This window comes from Phacochoerus africanus, chromosome 8 (assembly GCF_016906955.1).
Source record: "Phacochoerus africanus isolate WHEZ1 chromosome 8, ROS_Pafr_v1, whole genome shotgun sequence".
NCBI classification, from domain to species: Eukaryota; Metazoa; Chordata; class Mammalia; order Artiodactyla; family Suidae; genus Phacochoerus; species Phacochoerus africanus.
This window is the reverse complement of record NC_062551.1, coordinates 101,066,899-101,091,482: the sequence shown is the minus strand read 5'-3', so window position 1 is coordinate 101,091,482 and position 24,584 is coordinate 101,066,899. Positions and strand designations below refer to the sequence as shown.

Here is a 24,584-nt window from a genome sequence, read left to right as displayed (position 1 = left end):
CTTCCAAGCTGCATGACTAATCTGCTTCAAGGCCCATTGAGAGGATTAAATGAAATAATGATGTCAAAAGCAACTTAGCTAGTGAGCTCTAAGTTTATATAAAGGTGAGCATTATAGGTAGTTCTGTGGGTGGTTCACAACAATACCTGCAGCCACCCTGCCTCAGCCAGGGCAGCCCAGAGGCCCCTGAGGTCCCCTCCCTCTCTTCTCTCCTCGGTGGGCTCCAGGATGCAGCAGCTGAGCAGGGTGCCCTAGGAGACCTGCCTGCTTGACAAGGTGAAGATGGCCCTTGATCTTTGGGAGGTTTGCTGAACTCATAAAATCCACTCCACAGAGGAGCTGGGAAGAAGCAGCCAGGAGCCCTTAATAGCTAATCTGACTTGGTTATGTTGCCTGATGGAAACGGGTAAGTGCAGGAAATCACATCTGCTTGGAGATAAGAGCTTATATATTAACACGTGTGCTGGCCCTAAAAAGATTTTTTCCAGCCTTGCCATCATTGCTGAAAGCATTTTCAAAGCACTTATTTGAAAAATTCTCAAGAGCACAGATCTCAGTATTTGGGAGGCCCATCAAAAACCGCAAATACATTGTTGAAGATGGATTTTTGTTTGTTTGGGTTTTTTTTGCTTTTGAAGGAGACAAAATGATTTAGCATCAGACTAATGAATAAGGGACTCAACCGGGGTAAGAACCACTGGCCAGCAAAAAAAAAAAGAAAAAAGGAAAAGAAAGAAAGACACAAAACTTTCTTTAAACACATTCAACTGAGTTCTTAGAAGTTCAGTGTGCTAGTTTGGAAGAAAGTTCAAAATGCAGTTCCAAAAAGACTCTGAGTAACCGAACCTTCTCCACTCATAAAAATAACTCTCATTTATTGAGAGCTTACTATCTGGTGCTTTATATACCCTCTATCACTTAGGGTTCAGAAAACCCCTGCATCTATATTACACTGTCTTACAGAAAGGAGGTTCAGTAGCTGCCCAAGGTCACAATCAGGTAAATGTTAGAGCTGCACTTGTCTGCATAGAGGCTTTTACTCAAATATCTTGCTCCTCTCCAAGAAGACAGCATTCCTTTGAATGAATGCACTCCAATATATTTGTTGGAGCTTGGGGTTAATAGATGCAGACTATTGCCTTTGGAATGGATGAGCAATGAGACCCTGCTGTGTAGCACTGGGAACGATGTCTAGTCACTTATGATGGAGCCTGATAATGTGAGAAAAAAGATTGTACACATGTATGTGTAACTGGGTCACCATGCTATACAGTAGAAAATTGACAGAACACTGCAAATCAGCTATAATGGAAAAAATAAGAATCATTATATAAAAATTAAAAAAAAATTTTAATTATATAATGGTCAGGCTTCTTTTCATCAATGTAAAAACAGAACCCTGCAACAAATATGCAGGATGAATGCCATGTGGGGGTTAAACCACTTGCAACAGGGCTTTGCAAGTGTACAGAAATCCCCAGTGTCTGGGAAAAGCACTGTGAGACCCCCTCCAAATGGGAAGCAGAAAGGAGCCTAAGAAAAACCTCGAAATGGATACCAGACAACCATACGCATAAGCATATACATATAGGTATATACATATGCATAAACATATACCATTATGCTTATGTGGAGAGTTAAGCTGGTAGCATGGAGCATAATTACATATTAGATTTAATTACACAGAAGCTGCACAGTCTAGGTGTTTAGAGCTGAGTTTAAACCTGGCTCTGGAATCTCCAGGCTGTGTAGTAATTATCCTTCAAGGCCTCAGTGTCTTAGTTGCACATCACATTTTTTCATGGAGTTGCTTAAGAATTAAATATGTAGAGCTCCCATTGTGGCTCAGTGGATTAAGAACCTGATGTAGTTTCCATGAGGATGTGGGTTCAATTCCTGGCCTCGCTCAGTGGGTTAAAGAGCCGGCATTAGTACAAGTTGCGGCATGCTTCACAGATGCAGCTTAGATCCTGTGTTGCTGTGGCTGTGGTGTAGGCTTGCAGCTGCAGCTCTGATTCAACCCCCAGCCTGGAACTTCCATAGGCCACAGGGCATATAAAGAAAAAAAAAATGTTAAAAAAAAAAAAAAGAACTTCCTGCTGTGCTGCAGTCGGTTAAGTATCCAAATGCAGTGGCTTTAGGTCACTGCAGGAGGCACAGGCCAGATCACCAGCCTGGAAACTTCCATATGCAGTGGGGTGTGGCCAAAATAAAAAAGAATCAAATCTGTTAAGCTCTTCCAATTGTGCCTTGCACGTCGTCAGCACACTAGTGTTAGTTATGATTATTTATGTAAGAATACAGTAATTTTCCCCAAGGGCTGTTAGCTGGGAGAGGGCACCAGAGGACATTCATATTCTACAAGTGTATTTAGACTTTGACAGTGCTGCTTTAATTCAATCAGACTCCATCAAGTCTGAGTTTTTTGAACTTCAGGAGTATTTTCTTTGCCAACATTACACAGTGTCTGAGATTAATTAAATGATAGCTGCTAAAGTGAAAAGTTTCCAGGACCTTTTCTGTAGAGTAGCTCAAAAAACTGGCATACACTCCTTATAAAGATGAATACACACTTTTTTTTTTTCTCTGTTGAGGACTTTGTGATCTTCAAACTACTTGGCTACAGTTTTATTTTTATGAAGTTGAGGCAGCCACTGTTTCTCTAAAGCTGCATATCTGCAGAATAGATGATGATTTTTTTCTACCATGGAATGTTCTTATCATTATGTCTTGAGTTTTTTTTTTTTTTTTTTTTTTAATGGCCACACCTGCAGCATCTGGAATTCCAGGGCCAGGGGTTGAATCCTAGCCTCAGCTTCTGCAACACTGTGCCAGGCCAGGGTTTGAACCCGAACCTCTGCACAGCAACCCAAGCCACTGCAGCTGGATTCTTAACCCGCTGTGCCACAATGGGAACTCCAAGTCTAGACTTTCAACAGCTCTAGTTTCAAATTAATGGAGAAGGAAATTTTCCCTGGTTTTCTAATTTAGAATACTGATGTTATATATAGAGAGACAGTTATGGGCAGCTGAATGTCTACCTTGACTACAGGAAGTCCTGCTGCCATCAGAGCCCTGCTTCTCTCCCCATCTTAAGACAACAGAAAAATGTTATACTGGGGCAATCTGTGAACTCCTAGCCAACTCAACCACCACCAGAGATAGGGCCCCGAAGGCAAAGCTTTATAGCATCCATGCAATAAATGGCAATTCGGTGGAAGTGAACAACTACAGTTTATCCACTCTTCAAAGGCATCATGGCTGAAACAGGCTTCTGTCCAATTACCTGGGAAGCTAACCAGTAAACCAGTCTCCTATGGGAAAATGTCTTCTGGGTTCCAAATAATCTACAAATTACCACCAAGCCTGCCGCCTGGAATCATACCTCTGACCCTCCCTTGAATAGAAACCAATGACTCTTATCTAAGTTTCAGGAAGAAGCTGCAAAGGGGGAAAAAAAACAAGAACCAGTTAGTTTAGAACCATCTAGGCCCAGGAAGGTGGAGGATTTGACTTCCAGCAGATCTAGAGCCTCATTATATGCTCATTGTAATGTATTAGCTAAATGACACATCTACTAGCACCATGACAGTTGACAATGACCTTGGCAACAACGAGAAAAGCCCAAAAGAGCACTGAGTAGAAGAGATGTCTGAGTTCTGGGTCCAAACCACACCCGTTCTTGGATAATTCATGAATATTTCTCACACTCTGTCCAATTTCATCCCTTTTACCTTGATTCCTCTATATATTCAGTGTCTCCACCCGAATTGGGTGGAGAAGTTGATTTGCAAACCAGGTTCCTGCTTCTCCATTCCTTGGCTGTTGAATAAAACTTGTGCTGTTCTAGTCTCGGCATTGTTCCCCTTACTGGCTATGCAAATCTAATCAGAAAAAGAAACTCTCTGATCCAGACAGGGGGATTCGGCCCAGGCTAGTGCCCTGGTGTGGATCTGGTTGAACAATTTGGTAACGAACTGATGGATGTAAGCGTTTATAAATTCCCAGTTATCTGGTTTAATTTGAAACCTTGCAGTTCATATCAATCATGCAACATTTACTGGGTTGCTTTTCTAGAAAAACCAATGCAGACTAAACAAAATTACTGATGGTTTATTTACTATCTCAGATTCTTTGAATGTGATCTAAATAAATAATTTCTCACCTACCCCATAGTCAGAAGTTTTTCTAGTATGACTAGTGAAAATCCATTATACTGCACCTATGCCATTGTCTATTGCATTTAAAATTTTGCTTTTATGCATGCTAAAGCACAAACATGTTGTTTAGTCTACTTCTATAGAAAGGCTATTTTATTTTTTCATCTTAGTTTGCTCTTTGGCTCAAATACTATGATACCATCTAGACGTGAAAATATATGCACCTCCAATGATGGTCCTTTCCTTACAAATCCTCCCCGAATATCTGTGCTGGATTAGGTTTTTTCTGTAACTCTGAGTTATAGAAATGCTGAAAATAATCTAAGGTGTTTGTATAAAAGGGAGACATAAAAATGGGAGATAGCACAAGAGCTAATTAAAGCAAAACCTACAATTAGATGGGTTCCCTTGATTAATGGCATTGGAACTGTCTGATGAGTGATGGGTGGGGGAATTTCACAGTCCACACTGATCTAGATTCGGTACCTTTAAGAATGAAGAACTCTCATGCCCACCTTAAAATGAACTTTTAAGAAAAACCTACCTCAGGGAAACGTTTAGACTAAAGCATTTTGGCAGCACAATCTGCCTGGTAAGAGTAACTTTTTAATTCCAACTTTTTCAGACTTAATTCACTCCATAGGAAGTGACAACCAGTTATTGAACTAAGTCAAAGCCTCAGGTAAAGTACAAGTTCATCTAAATAGGGGAATTAAACACACGGATCCTGAAAGTTCTAGAGAACACTGCAGGATGCCCTGCTGCACCATTCCGAATATCTACATTTGTTCGGGTACGTTGCTCAAGAAGGGGAACATTTGCACATTTATTGAAAGGGAATTGAATGGCAGCCATTGTTATGTGACTGGAATGCTACATTCCATACTTTACATAGTCATGTCTAAGACTTTACATTGGGGGAAAAGGACAAAGAACATATTATCTTCTATGGTTTTCTTATGGCCTTGAAGGCAAATCCTTCATAAGATATGTCACCCTTCTAAAAGGCTAGTGATGGACTGAATGAGATGTCCAGTGAGAAATTCAGTTTGCAAGTATGATATATAGTTGTAATTAATTCAAAAAATTTGCTTCATTTGCTGAAACTGGAGCATCCTGTGGTGCCATTAAGTAAGGAAGTGCTGGAAAAAAACCTGGGGGCATATGGAAAGGACACAGGAGCCCATCTGAAGGAACTCCTAATGGCCAAGACTGGGACAACTTGAGCAGAAAACTAAATAAGGACAGTATTGGATTATAACCCAAAGAATCAACTAACTATCCATGAATTCATCCTGCTGTAAATCAATGATGGATAAATAGATGAAAGCAGGAGCAAGAACAATTCTTACAGAAGAATTCCAATAATAATTGTAGGATAAATGAAGGAAAGGGAAAATTAGAAAACCGCAGACCTTGGCATATACCCAAGTCAAACCATAATTTGAAAAGATACATGCACCCTTGTGTTCATAGCAGCACTATTCACAACAGCCAAGACATGAAAGCAATCTACATGTTCATCAACAGATGAATGGATAAAGAAGATGTGGCAGACACATACACACCCCCCCCCACACACACACACTGAAATATCACTCAGTTATAAAAAAGAATGAAGTAATACCATTTGCATGGACCTAGAGATTATCATACTAAGTGAAGCTAAGTCAGAAAGAAAGACAAATACCACATGATATCACTTACATGTAGAATCTAAAACACAATTCAAATCAACGTACCTATGAAACAGAGACAGATTCACAGATAAAGAAGAGACTTGTGGTTGCCAAGGGGGAGTGGGGGTGTGGAGAGAAGGATTGGGAGTTTGGGATTAGCAGATGAAAAGTAGTATATATAGGATAGATAAACAACAAGGTCCTACTGTATAGCACAGGGAACTGTATTCAAGATCCTGTGACAAACCATAACGAAAAATAATATGAAAAAGAATATATAGGAGTTCCTATTGTGGCTCAGTGGTGATGAATCTGATGGGTGTCTATGAGGATGCAGGTTCGATCCCTGGCCCCACTCAGTGGGTTAAGGATCCAGTGCTGCCCTAAGCTGTGGTGTAGGTTGCAGATGTGGCTCAGACCCCGTGTTGCCATGGCTGTGGTATATGCCTGCAACTACAGCTCTGCTTGGACCCCTAACTTGGGAACTCCCATATGCCAAGGGTGCAGCCCTAAAAAGGAAGGAAAAAAAAAAGAGTATATATATGTATAACTGAATCACTTTGCTGTACAGCAGAAATTAACACAACATTGTAATTCAACTATATGTCAATAACATTTTTTGAAAAAGAAAGTAAACCATAGGAATAATTGCTCCAGGCAGGATCCATTGATGAATGCTGAAATTAAGGGGTGAAAGTTTAAGTTGCATAGTTTCTTTTTCTTTCTTTCTTTTTTTTTCTTTTCTTTTCTTTTTTTTTTTTGCCTTTTCTAGGGCTGCTCCCTCGGCATATGGAGGTTCCCAGGCTAGGGGTCTCATTGGAGCTGTAGCCACCGGCCTACACCAGAGCCACAGCGACATGGATCTGAGCCGCATCTGTGACCCACACCACAGCTCACGGCAACGCCGGATCCTTAACCCACCGAGCAAGGCCAGGGATGGAACCCGCAACCTCATGGTTCCCAGTCGGAGTCATTAACCACTGAGCCACGACGGGAACTCCTAAGTTGTATAGTTTCATAGTATCTCCCTACAAATGTTTCTTAACTACTGTTACCCTCACAATCAGAAGCACTTCAACCAAGTGATGAAAGTTAACATTGTCAGGAATAATAAGTTAACATAGATGTCATAGGCTCCTTAATGTGATGCACTGAAACGTCATATCACCTATGTAGATTCTCCACCCCCCCCAATGTATCACCTCGGTCTACTTGTGGAAAATATGAGACAAACCCAAATCAAGGGACATCCTGCAAAATACCATGAGTTAATTTTTCAATGGGCCAAGGTCATGACAGACAAGATTAAAAGAGATTAAGGGAGTTCTCGTCGTGGCTCAGTGGTTAACGACTCCGACTGGGAACCATGAGGTTGCGGGTTCCATCCCTGGCATTGCTCGGTGGGTTAAGGATCCGGCGTTGCCGTGAGCTGTGGTGTGGGTCACAGATGCGGCTCAGATCCCATGGTTCTGTGGCTCTGGTGTAGGCCGGTGGCTCCAGTTCCAATGAGACCCTAGCCTGGGAACCTCCATATGCCGTGGGCATGGCCCTAGAAAAGGCAAAAAGACAAAAAAAAAAGAGAGAGAGACTAAGGAGGTCCCAATAGGTCGACTAATGTGCCAGGTGGGATCCTGGAACAGAAGGACATTAATGGAAAACTGTGAAATCGGGACAGCCTGTAGTTTAGCTAACAGTGTTGTTCTCATATCTTATTGTTGATCAGTGTACTAGGTTTATGTCAGTTGTTACTCTCGGGGGTAGCTGGATGTGAGATGTACGAGTGCTCTGTACGATTTTTACAATGCTTCTATTCAGTCTAAAATTATTTCACAATAAAAGTTAAAATGTAAAAGATTTAAAAATTTTGCTTTATTGTTCTGCTTACCAACTGGGTTGTATCTTGAAGGGTAACCAGGAGTTAAACAATGAAAATAGGGAATCACAACTAACTTAGATCAAAGAATTAGTCCTACAACCCATTTCTATTCCTCGCTCAACCAGTTACAAGCTGTGCGACCTTGGGCAAGTCACTCAATCTCTCTAAGCCTCAGTTTCTTCATCGACAGAGGGGAGACGAGTCAGGGTACCTACTTCATGGAGCCAGAAAGATGACTGAGACAAGACATGCCTGGTTCACTGCAGGAACCCAATCAGTGTTTACCATGGAGATGGTGGTGACAGCGACAGTACTGTCTCTGGCCACCAGTTCAGCTCTTCTCTCCCCATGAAGGCCCTGACCTAGCCCATCCTGCACCTCAGCCACAGAAGTCCCCAAAGCCCCCATCTGCACACCACTACTCCAGGGCCTGCCAGAGCCCCTTGATGCCTTTCCAGCCCTGTTTCTATGCAGTTTTGTTCAGATGTGTTTTGTGTATTTCTTTGTTTTGGCCATGCCCACAGCATGTGGAAGTTCCCAGGCCAGGGATCAAATCCATGCCGCAGTTGCAGCCTGCTCCACAACTGCGGCAACACTGGATCTTTAACCTGCTGCACCACAAGAGAATTTCCTGTCCAGATGTTTTTTATTGAGCACTTACTATGGGACTCAATATTACACTGGGGCAGCAAGGATGAAGGCAAAGAGAGTTGGTCTTTGCTTTGGGGAGAGAAACAGACATGTTACTTGTCTGGTGGGAGAACAGACATGTGAACAGATCATTTCACTTAACCTGGGGATACTCAGATGGGGGTAAGCCAAGGTGTTATGAGAGCTCCCAGTCCAGCCTCAACTAAGTCTTACCAGATGTTTGTTTGTTTGTTTTTGCTTTTTAGGGCCGCACCTGAGGCATATAGAGGTTCCCAGGCTAGGGGTTAAATTGGAGCTGTATCTGCCGGCCACAGCAACACGGGATCTGAGCTGCTCCTGCAACCTACACCACAGCTCACAGCAACACCAGATTCTTAGCCCACTGAGCGAGGCCAGAGATCTAACCCACGTCCTCATGGATACTAGTTGGATTCATTTCTGCTGAGCCACAACGGGAACTCCCCTGAGTCTTACTATGTGAACAAGAGTTTAGACAGCCAAGAAAGATGGGATGAGGATGGGGAAAGGCAGAAGGAACAATTGAATTAGAAAAGGCTCAGGAGAGGTCCTGCTGTACAGCGCAGGGAACTATATCCAGTCTCTTGGGATAGACCATGATGGAAGATAATATAAGGGACTGTGTATACAGGTATGATGGGGTCACTTTGCTATAGTGGAACAATACCATCAATCAACTGTAATAAAAAGAAAAAAAAAACAAAAAAAGAGGAAAGAAAAGGCTCAGGATCCTTGAAATAGCCAGCAGTATGGGGAAGCCTGTGAGAAGAGAGAATGGGGAAAAATTGAACACAGGCAGATAAGGCTGGGGTGATGGATGATTCTGTCCATCAAGGTAAGTCTTTGAATTTTACCCTTTGGGTGATGGGTGTCACCAGGGGAGCAACACGGTTAGAGTCATATTTTAGGGCAATGATTCTGAAGGCATTTGGAGAAAGGATTGTTGAAATGTAACACCAGTTAGTGTCAGGGGCACCAAATAGAAGAGCCCTGCTTTCCTTTCAATAAGAAATAATAACTCCATTAATATTAATAAGTGAATTGTTATTTTATTAAGTTATTGCTTGGGCACTCAATGTAAGGATGGAAAAAACAAGGTGATTGAAAAATATACAGGAGACACACAGTTTTCACTCACTGCACAAGCTCTGGCTGAATCACCTGACTATGAAAGGAGGGGTCTGGGATGAGTCTAGGTGCCTAACTTAGGGATGGTGCCATTTATAGATAAAGGTGATATGGGGTGAAGAAATGGTTGTTGGAGGAGACAAGAAAGCGTGTTAGAGGAATGATAAATTCCATTGTGTACATGTTGAACCTGAGTTGTATGTGAAGCATTGAGTTCATATTTCCAATCATCAGGAAGATGTCTGCTTGAAGATCAGAGGAGGTTAGGATCAGGGAGGAGTTAAGATCTTGAATTGGGAGTTCCATCGTGGCGCAGTGGTTAACAAATCCGACTAGGAACCGCGAGGTTTCGGGTTCAATCCCTGGCCTTGCTCAGTGGGTTAAAGATCTGGCGTTGCCATGAGCTGTGGTGTAGGTTGCAGACCCGGCTCGGATCCCATGTTGCTGTGGCCGTGGTGTAGGCCGGCAGCTGTAGCTCCAATTAGACCCCTAGCCTGGGAACCTCCATATGCTGCAGGAGTGGCTCTAGAAAAGGCAAAGAGACCAAAAAAACCAAAAAACAAAAACAAAAAACCTTGAATTTGGATAAGATCATACAGAGGCAACAGGGATGTACATAAGGATTTGGGCCAAAGATGGAACCCTTGGGACCACGCACAGGTGGGAGGGGCGGTACGAGAGAGGGTGGCCATGAAGGGGACCAGGAGGAAAACATCAGCGAGAGAGACTGCACAGGGCTAGTTACATCATCCAGAAAAACAGGGACTGAGGCGAGTCCACCAGATTTAAGTGACCAATGTCACAAGCGGCCCTGCCAGAGCAACTTCAGTTGACTTTGGGGGATAAATAATTCTGTGGATTGAAGAGAGAGGAATAAATGCAGACATTTAAATTTCAGTAAACTTTGCGAACAAGAATTGCTAACGTATTGATATCTTATAGGGGAAGATACAATCCATTTCCTTCTCTTGGTAACTCTAGACTGTAGCTACCCCATTACTGCCATTTTCGAGATAAGGAAGTCGATAAGGTAAGGTGAGAGACAGATACCAGCAAGAAATGGATTGAGGAAAGGGGGTGATGAGGATGAAATAAACTTAAGCACAGTCATACCTCGAGGGGAAGGGACCACAGCAGAGAGAGGGTGGAATAAGGGAGCCAGTGGATGGTCTCCTGGGCAAAGTCCTGGAGGAGAGGGATGGATGACACAGGTGGAGGCAGCATCCCTGAGCTGAGGAGGACCCCTCATCCTCATCCTCAGAAAGGAGAGGAAGATGGGCTTAGTTATATATAAGTTTGCAAGTAGTGGGTAAGGAAGTTGAGGAAACGCAACTTTATCACCTCATTTTTTTTTGGCCATGCTCATGGCATACAGAAGTTCCCAGGCAAAGGATCAAATCCAAGCTGCAGCTGCAACCTATGCCACAGCTGTGGATTGAACACACCCCTCTACTATGCCACAGCAGGAACTCCTGTCACTCAGTTTTTCATCGAAGGTCCCAAGGAAATAAAAACTCTCACTTCCTTTCCCAACTCCTGGACTTCTGTTGAATTCTCTCCCGCCATTGAGACCCAATTCCTTGCGGTCTCTACCCCCTCTATCAAGCGGGGAAACCTTAGACAATGTGGGGTGGGATGGAGACAGGAGAATTCTACCTAAAAGGGCTTTTTGTTCAAATAATGGTAACACAGAAAAAGCAACTCAACACCATCAGAACTTTGCCTGCAAACAAGCCACCATGTAGCAAAATATTATCTACCATCATGCTCTTCCAACTGGAATATGGACGCTTCTGAGAGCATGCCATATTATTTTTAAAGGAATATGCTGGCACTTATCTAGTTTTAAGGGACTCAGTTTCCAGATTCTTAACCTCCAGATCCTAAAACTGGTCTGCCTGAGAAAGCACCTGCATTCTGAGGGTCTCCATCCTCCCCTTCTAATTTGCAGCCCCCTTCTTCCTGTGAGACAATGCAAAGGCAAACCAGCCCCCATGCCCAAGCTAGACAATGCAAAGTCCCAGGATAGTGACCCTATAACCGGTCCTCAATGGAGTAGAGTCCCACCGACACCCCGAAGCTTCCCTTCTCCGACTATGGTTTGTACCAATTCCTCTGAATGGTTAAAAAAAAGAAAAAAAAAAAGTCAGGTATGAGAGAAAGCAAAGGCTTTGTTGAAACATCAGGGTCTGTTTTTGCAACACTAGATGTGGAAATATGGATCTAGATTTCCCAGAGGTAGAGCCACATTTGCTAGGGGCTCCCCTGGGTATATGCAGGCCCTGATGAGTGCAAAACATCTGTGGGTGACACTGATTATTTGCCAACAAGAGGAGAAACTAACGAAGCTCCAGTAACTTTCCCCAAGGCATCTTCCTAGCGCTCTATACACAAATACTCCTCGGGCTCTCTGATGGAGGAAGAACACTGCGAAACATTTTGCTCTTGAAGTCCATACTCTCAGGTCTCTGAATTTCCAAATTAAAGAGTTGTTTTTCTTTTTAGAGCTGCACCTGTGGCCTATGGAAGTTCCTGGGCTAAGGATCGAATCCGAGCTGCAGCTGCTGGCCTACACCACAGACACAGCAACACAGGATCTAAGCCAAATCTGCAAACTACACTACAGCTAGAGGCAATGCCAGATCCTGAACCCACTGAGTGAGGCCAGGGATCGAACTCACATCCTCATGGAGACGATGTCAGGTTCTTAACCTGCTTAGCCACAAGGGAACTCTAAGAACGTTGTTATTAAATACATTGTTGTGTGTTAACCACTTCTCCAGAGAGCCCTGGCATGGCCCCATCATGCTCTGAACTCAAGCTGAAAAATTTAAAAAGGAAAAATCAAGACTTCTGGTTATAAAAACCTAAACCATTCAAAAGATTGAGTTTTGTGTCTGTCATACCATCCCTTAAGGAACTTTTTCATAAATACAATTTTACAAACTGTATCTTGATTATTATCTGCAGATTGTGGGGGCAATGTTTCCTTTCAATGGGACTGCAGAGTGTTTTAGGACAATTTTCAGTCATCGGGACTAGGCAATACTCAAAATTAGCCCTTTAGATCTAGCGGCAATCTAAAGGAAGAAATAATGAAACACAACAGTAACTGCAGTTCTGATAAGGGACCATTTTCAGTTTGATGGCTGCATCTTCCAGAGGATGGTCAGCTGCGTCCAAACAGTTTGAGCCAATTGGCGCTTACTGTATAAAGTTAAGCAAATGTTGATGACCAATCGCTCACCTTTTTCTTTGGAATCACTGTCACTGCTGTGTGCATGACCACAACAGCAATTTAAAGTCAGCAGGGCTGGGGAACAATTCGATTACAACGTTGCTGAGGTGTAAAATACAAAGCAGTCCTCAAATGAGAGACAGACCACCACAGGGGAAGACCCCCAGCTGAGGAAGGAGAGGAAGGGATGAAAGGCCAGCATGTGCTTGGTCCCTTAGGGGTGGCTGTGTTTTACTACGCAGTGCCTGACACTAGGTTAGGTGACTAACCTCAAGGTGTGTATTTCTCTTACCCAGAGGGTGAAAACCTTGCTTCTTTTCCTCCGTGTTTTTCCCAAGAGCAGACAGTTTTTGACAGCTAACTCTCAGTGCCCCTGAGTGGGGGATGTTTATCTGGTGTCCCTAGCTGGAATTCACAATATATTTCCCCAGGGCAACACTGTAGACATCATAGGTATAATTAAATCGTGGTATTTTTACAGCAAAGTTCAGCTCCACAGAGCGCCCAGCTAGATGAACTTTACATAGAGCCAAAGACACACTCGTTTAAAACTTGTAGTCAGTGCTATTTTCTTTGACATGTTCGCTATTTATGACTCAGGCTTTCTAAAATGCACAATACTGAGTCTTTTGTCATGCTCAAAAACATTAGACTTTTAAAACTATGATCAGGAGTTCCTGTTGTGGCTCAGTGGTGACGAACCCAAGGAGGATCCACGAGGATGTGGGTTCAACCCCTGGCCTCGTTCAGTGGGTTAAGGACCCAGCATTGCTGTGAGCTATGGTGTAGGTCTCAGACACAGCTTGGATCCTGAGTTCCTGCGGCTGTAGTGTAGGCTGGCGGCTACAGCTCCGATTCCAACCCAGCCTGGTAACTTCCATATGCCAAGGGTGCAGCCCTAAAAAGACAAAGTAAATAAATAAATACATAAATAAATAAAACTAGGAGTTCCCTTCATGGCTCAACCATTAAAGAAACCAACTAGGATCCATGAGGATGCAGGTTAGATTCCTGGCCTTGCTTAGTGAGTTAAGGATCCAGCATCGGTGTGAGCTGTGGTGTAGGTGGCAGACACGTCTCAGATGTGAGGTGGCTGTGGCTGTGGCCAGCAGATACAGCTCTGATTCAACTCCTAGCTTGGGAACTTCCACGTGCCGCGTGATCGACCCTAAAAAGCAAAACAAACAAACAAACAATGATCGATTTTTGGATAATTCACTCTTTCACTGAAGTATATTCATTTACAATGTTGTGTCAGTTTCAAGTGCATAACAACATAATTCAGCTATATCTACATTTCAGATTCGTTTCCATTATAGATTATTACAAGGTATTGAGTATAGTTCCTTGTGCTATATAATAGGTCCTTGTTGTTTATCTATTTTATATACCGTAGTGTGTATACCTTAGTCCCTTCCTGTCCTTTCCACTTTGGTAACCATAAGTTTGTTTTCTACGAAGGTGAGTCTTTTTCTCTTTTGTAAAGTTCATTTGTATCATTGTTTTGGATTCCACACATCATCATATGTGATGTCATATGATATTTATCTTTCTCTGACTTACTAATGAGTCTCTAAAAAGAGTATTATTGTTGGTTATGGGACAGCTCCTTCATCCTTATGAGGAGGATGTCCAGAGGTTGGGGGCCTACATCACTGCCACAGCAACACTGGCTCCGAGCCGCATCTGTGGCCTATACCAGGGCTCAGGGTAACACCGGAGCCTTAACCCACTGAGCAAGGGCAGGGATCGAACCCGCATCCTCATGGATCCTAGTCAGATTTGTTACCGCTAAGCCACAACAGCAACTCCCTGAAAGGTACCGCTTTTCAATCCTTCAAGAGCATTAGGAGTTAAAGAGGCCTATGGGCAGCTGGTTTGCATACAGAACCACCACTGGTCACATTTTGAACATAAAAAAAAATGTATTTAAAATTCTAAATACGTGGTTCCCCAGCTTCAAGAATACAACGCATTCTTATCTGGGGAAATTTCCTTACTCACACAGGTTTTATTTCTCAGCTGTTGCCTGGCAACAGAGATGCCGCAAGAGAGGTCAAGAGGTGAGAGAGCAGACTGAAGTCATTATGGAAAGCAAGCTTATCAGCATTTTCCATCTAACTTGGTAATCCTTGAAATAAAATAGGTTTCATTGTATTGAGTGGTCTGTGTTTTTTTCTTATCAAATGCCAAGTTCTTAGAGGCTTTCCTTTCGTCCTGAATCTAAGTCCAGTACGCATGGAGAATGTAAATTACGTGCATTGCTTTGACACGGACGTCTCTGTTACACTTTGAAGGGGAAAGTGGAAACCTTCCGGCCTTCTGCAGTCATGTACTATGAGAAAAGTGAACACTTTTGAAAGCATTCCAAGAGGTACCAGAGGAAAAAAGTATTCTTTAGAGAAAGGCATGCACATGTTCTGTAGGTTGGCTTGCCGCTATTTTGAAATGAGCAGCAATGTGATCAAAATTTAAGCATCATCTCTTGGAGTTGTACCCCCAACCCCTCAGCAGCCCATTCTTTACCAAACTAGGTAGGTCCCTGAGGATCTGTGGCTCATGGATAGTCAGCTGCATTTCAGCATGATGCAGTTTAAGACTTCTTTTCCAGTGGGCATAATATAATGTGCCTTTAATGACATTTCATGCCTGGGCAATGTGATTGTTCCAGGATTTCTTGGCCAAATTTTTAACTTTTCCACAGGACTGCTCTAAAGGTAAGGCAATTCAAGTTAGAATAACATCCCACGTTGGTCTGACGTGGATCCAGAACTATTTCTGGAAGAGGATTTTTATCTCATGTGGTCGTCCCTTGTGTCATTCCCAAGGGAAGCCACAGTGACCATCCGTTCAAGGATGTGTCCTTAAACTTCACTACAGAAAGTTAACTCTGCCCTTCTGTAACTGAGCAGGACCTTCAGGGCCTTCCTTGGAACAGCCCCCCTACCCCTACCACCCCACCCCATCCCCCATGGCTCCATGTCTTGCACCTGCCTCTGGTCTATAGAAAAACTTCAGCCTCGTAGGTCTTCCCCAAGTTCCAGAGAGTGAATTTAACCAGAGAAGTGAGAAAATGCAGAAAGAAAGGGAAACAGTCAAGCAAGACAAAATAAAATAGTTTAGCCATTCAACAAAGTCAAGGACCTTCGGTTCTTCCTCAAGAAGATACTATAGATAATATTCTGAGCCACGTGTTTGGAGCTGTGTTGCAGATACAGAAACTACCACCAAGTAGAAGAAGTTAACTGTAGGCTGCCCACCAACACATAAACACCAGGCCAGGTGGAATGAAGGTTGATGACGCTGACTTCCAATTATATCACCACCAACCAATCAGAAGAATGTCCCTGAGCTGATCACACACCCCACAACCTCCGTCCCTCGACCCGTCCTTAAATTGCCCTGAAAGCCTTTGGGAAGTTCAGGTCTTTTGAGCACCAGCTGCCTGGACGCCTTGCTTGGCATCTATAACAAACACTGCGATTTCCTTCCCTACAACCCAGTAAACTGGCTTTCTGCTCAGGCGAGCGGACCCAAGTCTGGTTCCGTGGCACTTCCTCCATCGACTCCCAAATACTTTGGTAACACTGCACTCCCAGTTTTAGTCAGAGATTAGAAACCAAGATTCCACGTGGAATAATTATTACCAAAAGCCCTGTAGGGAGAAATTCACCCATGAATATAATCGCCTGAAAGATGTGGGGCTGCCAATTCCTCTCCATTTCCCAGATTTTGCTTTAGGACAGAACTGTATACTTGGAATCAGAGGTCCCTTTAGAACTGCTTCTGCTCAAGCAGGTGCGTGCAGCATATAAATAAGCAGCTACAGATGAGATCCTACCAACAGCCATATGACCGTCATTTTCTCTGTTAGAGGGTGCTGGTGATTCATTGTTCTTTCCGCTACCCTTAAAGAGCACCTATGGACTCTCCTCGTAGGTTTTAGGGTTAGAAAAACATGGATTTTTATCTCACAGATATTTCTAATCTTTCATCGATCATGTTTTCCTCTTCACTTTCACTGCTAGGAACCTCAGAGCCAGTTCTACAACCTACCTCTCTCTACTGCATGGGGTATGAAGGTCTATACCTCCCAGATTCACCTGGTCCTGGCTGTGTTTTTTCCTTCCAGTATCATATTTTAACCCTGACTTCCTCAACCAATTATCCCGTCTGAATAATTGGGTACCTGACTCAAGTGCTTTAGAGCAACATGGGTTTTATGAGTTTTAAAAATTAACAATAGGGAGTTCCCATTGCGGTGCAGTGGAAGCAAATCCAACTAGCATCCATAAGGATGCAGGTTCAATCCCCTGCCTCCCTGGCCTCGCTCAATGGGTCAGCGATCTGGTGTTGCCATGAGCTGTAGTGTAGGTTGCAGAAGTGGCTGGGATCCTGTGTTGCGGGGGCTGAGGTATAGGCTGGCAGCTGCAGCTCTGATTCAACCCCTAGCCTGGGAACTTTCGTATGCCGCTAGTGTGGCCCAAAAAAGAAAAAAAAAAATTAACAAACAAAGGAGACAGGTCGGGGGAGGGATGGACTGGGGGTTTGGATTTAACATATGCACACTGTAGTATATGGAATGATTGGAACTGCTGTATAGCACAGGGAACTCTACCCAATATTCTGTGAAAATCTATTTAGGAAAAGAATGCATGTGTGTACATGTAGAACTGAATTGCTTTGTTATACAAAAAAAATTATTACAACATTGTTAATCAACAATTCTTCAATAAAAAATTTAAAAAAATTAACCACAAACAAGAGTCACATGGGAGATAAAGAAGAAAATCCTCTTCTTCCTGTTCTTAGACCCCCACTTTGGAATCCAAGGAGGATTAAGGATACCCCACCCATCCTCCCACTTACTGCTGCCCAGAGTCCTAACATCCGAAGTAGAAGGTGCCAAGAGAGTTCTGAGTAGCTGGGGTAGGCGGGCCTTGGGAGGGCTCCCAAGAAACCAAGAGAGAAATCTCACTCTTGAGCAGCAAGGAACTGAAAGATGAGCCACAGTGGGAACTCCTAACATGAGATATGATTACTGTCATTAAAAAGTTAGTAGGTATTAGGCAACTTTTTCCCACAGCAAGTCTCTGGCTACAGGGTCACTTTGAAAGAACGTCAAGAAAATGCCAGTCAGGAATTTCTTACATTCAATCCAAAGCTGACATTTAAAATCCTGACACATCCAATTTGTATAACATAAGAATGTCAACTCCGCAATACATATTTATGAAGGAGTTCTGCCCACCTCCTGTATTCCCAGGTGTTCCCTACACCTGCAATTCTAATAATTATCCCAAACCTGTTACTATATTTTCTGCTTCCACAAGTGAGAGAGAAACTGCATTTAAAGGAAACAAAACAACCCCCCCCCTCAAAAAACCACACACCAAACCCCACAGGGAAGGTAGAAATGTTGCTTTGGCTAAGCAGAATGGTTATTTTTCCAATCAAAAGTGGTTATATGATCTCCAGTAAATAGGAGTGGATATTTAACGTAGTGACTATGGGGAGGTAATATAACTGAATTCTCAAAAGCCACTGGGGCTGTAAATACAGCACAAATATGCCCAGGCAGATGGAATCTGCCCATATTGTGTATATATTCAGTGGGGGAAAAGAATTTTTGTTAGAATGGTTAGAAGCCTGTATCCATACATTGTTTGACCAATTTGTTTCAATGACTAGCAGAACCTCAATATTTCACATTCCTCTAGAAGACAACGTTTCCCACGTTGCTTTTCTAAATCGACGCCAGTCAGAAATCTACACTTATGAACACTGTAAACCAACTATAATGGAAAAAATAAAAATCATCAAAATTAAAAAAAAATCACACAAAAAGAAAATAAGGCACAGAGTTGATTAACTTGCCCACAACACACAATTAGTAAATGGCAAAACCAGGACTTGAATGAAGGTAGCCTTGGTCCAGTGCCCGGCTCGGAACCACCACTCTGCGACCTCTAAGGCCAAGGAATGAACTTGAGTTCTCCCAAACCCTGGCACTGCATCAGTCTATTTCTGCAGGTGTTAAGGAGGCACTTAAAAAAAACAAAGAAGGAGAAGCAATAACCATCACCAACAAAATAGCTCATATTTCTTGAGCATTTCCTCAATGCCAACTGCTGGGTTAAGCAATAATAACAACAACCTTCAGAGCAATGCTAGGAGGTAGTACCATTTCATCACCCGTTTATAGATAAGGAGCACGTGTGTGAAGCCATTCATCTCAAAAGTGGGAGAGCTAGTTTTTGAAGCCACATCTGCTTGCCCCCTACTAAATGGTACCGCTACCTTTAAGATCAGGGGTCCCTGCAGAGAGTAAGGCGGCTTTGAGTTTAGAGAGAGGGGGTCCACGCAATTTCATCGACCATGGCTCCCTGGTAATGACCAGACAAAGGGTAAAGTATAAAGACGAGCAGGTCCAGGGGATGGTACAAATACTGGGCTGAAGAGTGGGGAGACGGGTGCTGATAAAAATCCCCAGGAACTGCCTGAGAGACCCAGACTTCAGGAAGGCCAGGAAGGCAGATGTTTCATGTAGGACAAAGCATGGAGGGAAGGAGATTGGTGCCCTGCTGAGGACTAGGACATGTGGCTGGGAGTTCCTGTTGTGGCTCAGTGGAAATAAATGAATCAGGTTAGTATCCATGAAGATGCCAGTTCAATCCCTGGCCTTGCTCAGTGGGTCGGGGATCTGGCATTGCCATGAGCTCTGGTGTCAGTCACAGATGTGGCTTGGATCCCACGTAGCTCCCATTCAACCTCTAGCCTGGGAACTTCCATATGCTCTGCGTGTGGCCCTAAAAAGCAAAAACAAACAAACAAACCAAAAACAATGTGGCTGAAGCTTTATTTTGAGAGTGTGTTTATCTCCTCTCTACTGGGACACCTGAGGCTTTGGGTGGGTATTCAACTCTATCAAAACAAAAACATAAAAGAAACAGAAGGAAAAAAAAAAGAAATCTACACTTATGTAGAAAGCAACCCTCTAGAACATTGTTCGCATAACACTTCTTTGTTACTTAAAAACAAATAATAAAACATTAAATATTTCTGTTTTTAAAAAATCAAGACTAGATTTGACAACTCAGGTAAAGATTTCCAGCTGTCAATGAGCAAGAAGTAGAAGAAAAAGTGGGAAAAAGTTGCCTCATACCTACGACTTTTTAATGACATTAACAGTATCTCATGTTAGGAGTTCCTGCTGTGGCTCAGCAGGTTAAGAACCTGGCTAGTATTCGTGAGGATGCAGGTTTGATCCCTGGCCTCGCTCAGTGGGTTAAGGATCTGGCATTGCTGTGAGCTGTGGTGTAGGTCACAGATGCAGCTCTGATTCGACCCCTAGTCTGGGAACTTCCATATGCTGGGGGTATGGCCCCCCAAAAGCCCCCCCCCCCCGCTCCGAAATCTCATGTTAAAATGTTAAAATTACGTCAGTTAAGAGTGTGTCCTTCACAGCTAATACAGATATCCCTTTCAACACTAATTATTTTATTATGTGATTTACTCTGATTGCCTAATCACGACCCAAGAATGTACTATGGTCATGAACTTCTTGATATTTTTTTTAATGTAATTTACCACTTTTTCTTTTTCTTTTCTTTTTTTTTGTCTTTTGTCTTTTGTCCTTTTTTTAGGGCTGCACCCACGGCATATGGAGGTTCCCAGGCTAGGGGTCTAATCAGAGCTGTAGCCTCTATGCCAGGGCCACAGCAACGCCAGATCTGAGCCGCATCTGCGACCTACACCACAGCTCACAGCAACACTGGATCCTTCACCCACTGAGCAAGGCCAGGGATCGAACCCGCAACCTCATGGTTCCTAGTCGGATTCGTTTCCACTGTGCCACCACAGGAACTCCTAATTTACCAATATCTTAAGTGTATTTCATTGGTGGTAAGATAACCATATTTTGTAACATATATACTATATATATTTATTTGTATAAAATTTGACTCTTCATGTCCTCTCAGAGTCTCTATATCCAGAATTTAGGATGTTTTCCGTGACATCCAGCAACTCTGCCTAAGTAATCCTCTTCAGCCAGAAAAAAAAAGCCTACCATGTATTTCATCTCCCCAGACTTGAAACCACCTTCCCATTCCATCAATCCTCACCTCCAACCCATTTATTCCTCCTGACAACTACTTCTTGTATCTATCACTGCTCTTATTATTCTCACACTGATTACTGAGATTTCAGCTGGATTATTTCCAATCTCTTGGCTCAGTCCCTAATCAACTACTCCACTCTGATCCCCACTCTATTCTGATGAAATCTTTTCTACCATGGTTTTCAAGGTCACTGTAGCTGTTCAATAACCTCCCACAGCTCCTGTGCAGAAAAGAGCACAGCAGGCCTGAGATGCCAGCCTTAGAAAGGCCGGCTTGCAAGGCTGGCCCTTGGCTGGCATCTGGAAACTTGGCTTGGGGGAGAGTTCCTTTTGCTCACAGCTGAGAAGGGGGCTCACTGTGCTCAAACTGTTGGTACAAATGATATGGCTTGTGCCCAACACCTGCTTTCCTTCTGGGAGCCTGGAATTTTGATGGGTACTAATGAGGCGAAGGATGTCTATGGGACCAGCCCCCAACAAAACTCCTGGGCACGGAGTCCCTAGCAAGCTCCCAGGCAGGCAGCATTTCCCACGTGCTTTCCGTGTGTGGCTGGAGGGATTAGACACATCTTGCCTGAATACATGGGCAGGGACCCTTGCAAGCTCGTGGCTGGTTTCCCCAAGACGTCACCCATCCCGTTTGCCTTGTGCTGCTTCTGCTCTGTATCATTTTGCTATAATTAATCTTACCTGTAAGCGCAGCTATGCTGACACTTGTGGGTCCCGCTAGCAAGTCACTGAATTTGGAGCCCTGGACATAACTTTGATCATTTCTAGCCTCTCCTGTCCAACTTGGAAAGACTTTCCTAACCTGCCCTCATCATTACTTCTCTAAGCGTGCCCACCAGATTCCCAAGCATGCCCACTACTTCAGTTAGACCACCACTGGTGCCACAGGGATGGCAACGGGCAGAGAGAAAGTTCTCATCCTGGAAGGAAGAGCCTGGTTTTATAACCGAGCAGGGCCCTGTGGAGCTCCTGGGCACAAAAGCTCTTCTGTGTCCCCCATTTCTTGTTTTGAGGAAATGGGCCTCCTTCAGCCTCTACGGCCAGCCCTGAGTTCCAAGGGGCAGGTTCAGACAGCTGCTGATCAGGCAAGGGAGGGGATGCAGAGACCAGGGAGGAACAGTCAAGCAACAACAGTACAGACTTGGGGGTAGGATCCTGGTTCCCTCTCAAGGAATGGACATAGGAATAGAGGCATCTCCTACACCTAAGAGAAAAGTTTTATTCCTTATGTTTCTTTTAGAAAAGAAATGAATACTTTAAAACTTCCTTGTCCTTCTCCCTGGCTTAATTGCACCCTAAACATAATCACCTGTAAACTAAAGATTAGGCTCCCTGAACATAATTGCCTGTGGGTTAAAGATGATTAAAACCATGATTTTTTTAGGAACTTTCCTAGTTTGTTCTCATCTCTGATCAATATGCCCTTTTCGCAAGTACTGTTATTCTCCACAATAACCCAGAAGGCCACCATCGTGATCAGACCAAGATCTCCTGACTCCAGCTTTGATGATGTCTAACATTTACCCAAAGAAAAAAGAATGCATGTTTGTCCCAATTCTGATTCCTATCTGAAAACCCGTTTTTCTCCTTTTTACTATAAAACTCCTTGAAATTCTTGGGGGGGGGGGGCACAGTCTTTAGGGCATTAGCCTGCCGTAACCTCCTTTGCCTGGTAAAGCAATAAAATCTATATTTTTCTCCTTCACCCAAAACTCTGTCTCTTCATTTCTATTCAGCACCTGTGGGCAGAGGCTGAGTTTTATCAACAGTTTCTGTTCCTAGGTCCTTCTCTTTCTTCTGCTATTTCCTGTTTCCTTCTAATTCAAACCTCTCTGGGTCTTATTATCCTTATATAAAACATGAATAAAACTACAGGTACCAGTAACATTCAGGTGCAAGATGTGCATTTTCTGTACAAGTAATTTCTTACCAATTTGCGAGTAAATACATTCTATCAAAGTTCATTGTAAAGCACAAGAGCTCTGTTAAGGGAGGCCTGTTTCCCCTGAAACTTCCATGAGAGAAAGTTAATTTTTGTATGGTTCTGCAATAGTTTCTGGATTCACTGAAAAAAACAAAAAAGTGGGAGGATGATTTCAGAAGCAGGCATTCAAAGGAAAATATGCTACAAAATAGGGATACTTCTCAAAATACCACACCAAAATCTCCCAGGTAATAACATTGTTTTTGAAAGTTACTATCAGAAAAGAATTAAGAGAAATTAGCAACCCAGATGATGTCAGGAAAGAGGTTGGGGCTTCCCGTTCTGCCAGAGCCTGTGTCACTCAGGATGAGGGGGTGACACAGACAGGAAACAGCCCCTTAGGAACCATTAAGCATCCCCTTGATTAAACAGACAGATATTAAGATCAAAGGTTTCAACAAGAAAAGAGCCCACTAAGAAACCCCTCTGAGTTTATTACTGCTTCTGGATACTTACCTGGATAATTAGTCACTTCTTAAACCAATTATTGTGGAAATTTATTTTTCCAAAGATTGACAAAAGACCAACCAAAACCACCTAGGGAGCTAGAAACAGGCTCCTGGCTTGACTGATGGGCAACTCCGCCCCTTGGAGGTGGAGGCATCAGCCCCATTTTAAGCAAGTTGTTTTGACAATTCCTTAGGAAGTAAATTTCAGTTACATATCACTACTCATCTGTGCAATTCTTGGCACAAAGGACAGGGAATTACAACTTGTGAATTGCAAAGCCTGAGCATAAGCACACTGCATTTTTGTCTTTGGAAGGCATTCGAAGTTTTCTCTTAACCATTTCCTCAGTTGGAGTTGCCATCACACCAGAAAGCTGTTTCCAAACTCTTTTAAGCGTGTATCCTTAGAGCAAGGAATTTCTGACAAGTCGGGCTGGTGGTTACCAAGAAGGACAAAGGGAAAGGTGAGATGACATTGTAGCTAAAGCCCATCTGTTCTCATTTTCCTGCTAGAAGCTGAAAAGCAAAGCTTTCAAACCAGAGAAAAACTAGAGAACAATCAACACAGCAAGGTCATGAACGAACCAACATCTAAAAAGGCTTCTCGCCCTAAAGAAGAATTTTCGCATTTGTCAGGTTGAATTTACATGCAGACTTGCTTGAATATTTATCCAAGTCGGAGTTATGATCCCTAAAAACAGCTATTTCTCACAAGCAGACATTCCTGTTAGGAAAACAAAAACGTTACCTCCGAGTCCTAAGAGGGACTTTGAACACAGATAGAGGCAGATGAGAGAAGGCATGCTGCAGTGCCGCGCTCTCACAGCGACAGGCGCACTGCCATCCTGGCTTCTCTTCCTCCGGGAATAGTCTTAACAAAGCACAAACAGATCCGGGGAGGTAAAAGCAGTTGTTTTACTATCACAGCCAGCTACCCTCCTTGAATTCACCGCTCCAGAAACCAGCCAGGAGCAGGAAGCAGTCACCGCACTGCACTGCATTTTACAGCATCCTTCAGACCTGCCTTCCTGGTTCGCACTGGAGCCTCTCCGCGTGACTACGCAACGCTCTGCAAAGTGCTGTGGAAGGAGCTTCCAGAAGCAGCGAACCTCAAGTCACACAGGGCTTCCTACAACCACCAGATCCTAAGCATCATCACAGAACCTTTTGCTTGGTATCGCATCGTCGGTTTAATTATGTAGATGAGCATTTTAAAAATCCTCAGGTTCCCCCACTGCCATAACAATACACATGTCAAACATCTACAGAC

At 43.3% G+C, this 24,584-nt stretch overlaps 1 protein-coding gene across 9 annotated transcripts in view; it reads right to left on the bottom strand.

Annotated features, from left to right (window-relative positions):
* The window catches only part of EPB41L3 (erythrocyte membrane protein band 4.1 like 3), a 188,690-nt gene extending 164,608 nt beyond the window's left edge, over positions 1-24,082 (bottom strand). For 5 of the 9 annotated variants that reach the window (XM_047793772.1, XM_047793776.1, XM_047793773.1 and 2 more), the window contains exon 1: positions 24,063-24,079. The gene's annotated coding sequence lies outside the window, so the exon portion shown is untranslated. Of the gene's footprint in view, positions 1-24,062 lie in introns of all 9 variants that reach the window. The other 4 variants (XM_047793777.1, XM_047793779.1, XM_047793771.1 and 1 more) reach the window with 3 other exon arrangements.
* Between the last annotated feature and the right edge of the window lie 502 nt (positions 24,083-24,584).